Raw genomic sequence first — 4,490 nt, forward strand, 5'->3', positions numbered from 1 at the left:
CTATGGATGGGTCTTGGGCAATTTTCTCCTTAGAATGGTTCACAAATCTCTATCCCTGCCATGTTGCACCATAACTTCACATCTTGCAACCATATCTCCTTGCAAATTGAAAAAAAAAAGATTGGTTAAAAAATGTCAAATAAAACATTTTCCTGTCGCACAAATGAGGGATCATCTAAATCAAATTTGTCTGTATGAGAAGATAGATTTGAATGGAAATTTGTGTTGGGAAAAGCCACACAAACCCTTTTTGAATCAAGTCGATGCAAATCAAAATGCTTCAGTTTAACTGGTCAGCCCAAGGTGAATTTTTTTAAATTCAGCAATGTCCAAATTTTAGGCATTTATTGATCCAATTATTTGTGGAAATCATCTTTCTTTGAAAAGTTGAACTATCTGAACTTTCCAGTCCAGTTTGAAATGTAAATAGGTGTCAAAATATTGGAATGTTACACAGGAGAGAAAGTCCATTTTTTTTTAAAAGCAGCAGCATTTGTTTGGCATTTGTCACAGCTCCCAAGATAAGTAGGGGCAGGTCTATACAGTAGACAGATGAGAAGCCTCCACCATGTTCAAAGCCAGCAAAGGCTGCATTGCAGCCAAGGGTAAAAGCACTTTGAATCCTTGGGGTTGAAAGCTGCTATGAAAATGTATGATATTATCCTCTCCACCTGGCTCTTACTCTCTTTATCCTTCCATTACTTTGAAAAATGATGCCAGTGCTAGACAGGGACATTGTAAACACCATAAGCTGTATGCTTATATCTTTAGGCTGGTTGAGGGTGACAGTGGTCAACCCTAAATGCTAGTGTAAAAATACCCTAAGGAACCAGCAGATACAGTGCATAAGAAACAACCTAAGAATGAGCCATTTCAAGGGACCAAGGACTAGGGGGCTGATGGGGAAAGGTGTTTATTCTTGCCTTCTCATACACAATGGTATGCTCATTCCTCCAGATTTGGCACCTGTCTTAGTCAACTAACCAGCTATCTGTGTGTGTGAGTGTCTGAGGAAGGCAAAAAGTGCTTTGCATTTAAAAGAGGATAGGCAGGAAGAATAGCTAACCGCTTTGCCTTTATCCTCTTTTTTTCCTGAAGTTATAAGAGTATCTTTCTTTCCTTAAAGCTGGCAAAATAATAGAAAATACCAGCTTCATGTTCCCTGCACTCCTATCACACCTCAGGAGCAAAACCCAGGTCTCCCTGAGCTTGGCATCTTTACCGAAAGTTAAATTTCCACATGGATACACTGCTGCCCCAGTGACTCCTGCATAACTACAATTTTCCTTCCCTACCAGGTTCTCTCTTCTTACCTATTCCTCCACACCCCAAGTGAGAAATGTATTACAGCCTTTACAATGAAAACAGTATTTCTCCTGTCAGGTTTGTGCATCCCCAGGCTCCACTTCCTGCACCTTAAGCTAAAGATGCAATAAAGACTCGGTTGTTTCAATTATTTCTGTCCAGTATTTTCCTACCTGAGAGGAATCTATTATGCAGCTGCATTAGAATCACAGAATCATAGAAAACGAAGGCTGGAAGGGACTTCAGGTCATCTAGTCCAACCTCTGCTCAAAGCAGGACCATCCCCAACTACATCATCCCAGCCAAGGCTTTGTGTAGCTGGGTCTTAAAAACCTCCAAGGATTGAGCTTCCACCACATCTCTGGGGAACCAGTTCTGGTGTTTTACTACCCTCCTAGGGAGAGAGTTTTTCCTAATATCCAACCTAAACTTCCCTTACTACAACTTCAGCCCACTGCTCCTTGTTCTGTCATCTGCCATCACTGAGAACAGTCCAGCTCCATCCTCTTTGGAACCCCCTTCATGTAGTTAAAGGCTGCTATTAAACCCCACCCCCTGCCAGTCTTCTCTTCTCCAGATGAAATAAGCCGAGTTCCCTCAGCCTCTGCTCAGAAGACATGTTCCCTAGCCCCCAAACCATTTGCACTGTCCTCTGTGGGACTCTTTCCAATTTGCCCACATGTTTTCTGTAGTGGGGAGCCCAAAACTGGACACAGTACTCCAGATCCACCCTCACCAGTGCTGAATAGAGGAGAATAATCACTTCCCTCGGTCTGCTGGCAACACACCTACCAATGCAGCCTAGTATGCTCTTAGCCTTCTTGGCAACATAGGCACACTGTTGGCTCACATTCAGCTTATTTTCTACTGTAACCCCCAGGTCCTTTTCTGCAGAGCTGCTACCCAGCCAGTCATCCCCCAGCATGGGACTGTTCTGTCCTAAGTGCAGAACTGTGCACTTGTCCTTGTTGAGATTTCATTTGGTCCAATCCTCCAATTTGTCTAGTTCTCTCCAAATCCTAGCCCTACCCTCTAGCATATCTACTACTCCTCCTAGCTTGGTGTCATCTGCAAAGTTGCTAAGGGTGCACTCTATGCCATCTTCCAGATCATTGATGAAGATATTGGACAAAACTGGTCCCAGGACTGACCTCTGGGGCACTCCACTTGATACTGGCTGCCAACTAGATGTTGAGCCATTGACTACTACCCTCTGAGCCAGGTGATCCAGCCACTTTTCTATCCATCTTACAGTCCATCCATCCAACATGTACTTCCTTAGCAGCTTATTATACAACTATGATATGGGTCAGGCAGTGTTACACTCCTGTGGAGTCAAGGTGCCCATATAATATGGGGAGGATTGACAATGGTAATACATAAGGCATCCAGGTAGCCTATGCTAGGACAGACTCTTATTTTTTTTTTTTTTTAGTTTCTTGCTTCAGGCCAACTTAGGCAAATCACTTCCAAATTACATTGACTGAGCAGAGTTCAGCCATTCAGATCTGTGTGGTGTTATGACCAGCAAGGATCTGACCTCCCAGACACTTCAGCCTGGGGCTTCCGATACTCACAAATCCATAGCAGGCATCCTATGTGCACGCCCAAGCGCAGAGGTCTTGGGGTTCAGATGCCCCCAAGTCTCACTTGCTCTTCCCCAAAAGGCCAAAGGAGCAAGCTAGGGAGAAATCCCCCATTTCCATAATATTAAGTGTGCAGCAGAAGATCTCCCATTGGGAGGCTATAGTAGATTCTTGTAGGGTGGTCTGCTGGAAGTGCAAAGGATAGGTCTCCACCCTCACAGGGGAGATGCCGTGATCACCTCCATAGTGGAAGGTCATATCAGTCAGAGTGGTTTTGCTGAAACTGGAAAGGGAGATCCCCTCATCTCTGACCTTTGAATGAGTTTGTTCCCACCTCAGTGTTGCTAGCTAGGAAAATAATTCTATGAGGTCTTTACATCAGATAACACAACTGTGGCTTTGCTCACCAAATACTTGCAACCCACACTGAGGCATCATCCCTTTGATACTCAGATGGTGCCAGGCAATCTCACCTATGTACATCCTTCCTTCTGCCTTCCAAAGTTTTAATAGCTAGCCACAGCCGTCCATATACATTAGACCACAATTCTTTAGAGAGATCATAGAAAAATAAGGCTGGAAGAGAACTCAGAAGGTCATCTAAATTCAGATCTGTCCTCAAAGTAGTATCATCCAAGACTTAAACCATCACAGCCAAGTGTCTGTCCAAACTGCTCGTGAAAATTTCCAAGAATGGTGAGTCTACAACTTCTTTAGGTAGCTTGTTCCAAAGTTTGACCACTCTCATAGCCAGAAAGTTCTTAATCTCCAACCTAATTTCCCCTCTTCAGCTTTGGCCATGGCTCCTAGTCCTGTCCCCTAAACCCACAGAAAAAAGACCATCTCCATTAGGGCTGTGCGAAGCTTCGGTCGCTGATTCAATTTGGCAGAGATTTGGCTTGATTTGGCAGTCAAATCTCTGAAACCAAATTGAATCAGGAGATCCTTTAATCTCTCTGAATCAAATTGGAACCCTCCGAATCGATTCTGAGAGATTCAGAGAAATTTGATGATTCAGACGTAGACACAGCTTTAAATGTTTCTTCTACATACCTCAAGGTACAAGGTGGCTCATCAATGCTGAGAAGGTGGGGCAGATGGAGCATCCCACAGGAGTGCAGGGGGCTCCCCAGCATGCTTCCACGTCCTCTGTGGAGTGTGCAGGGGCCCCCCCTCCCTGCCCCCTGGCTTGGCAACTGGTGCCTCCTGGGTCTGGGGGGGCACCCGGGGTCCCTGCACAGCCAACTGCCCAAAGTACACCCCAGTCCACTTCTAGGTCCACCGCTGAGAACGCGGATCACCCCCACCCCGCGCTTCTGTGGGACACTCCATCTGCCCCATTGCAGTGTTCACAAGCTATATTGGTACCTCGAGGTGTGTAGAAAAAACATTTAAAGTAGTGTCTATGGCCAAATCGCTGATACTCTGAATCAGCATCGAATCTTCAGATTCAGATTTGGCTGAATCAAATCAGGACAGTGATCCATAGATTTATAGTTGGTAGGGTCAGAAGGGACCTCAACAGATCATCGCGTCCGACCCCCTGCCTAGGGAGAAAAAGAGTGCTGGGGTCAGATGACCCCAGCCAGATGCCTCTCC

This window comes from Gavialis gangeticus, unplaced genomic scaffold (assembly GCF_001723915.1).
Source record: "Gavialis gangeticus isolate Ggan-Ray unplaced genomic scaffold, GavGan_comp1, whole genome shotgun sequence".
Taxonomy (NCBI): Eukaryota; Metazoa; Chordata; order Crocodylia; family Gavialidae; genus Gavialis; species Gavialis gangeticus.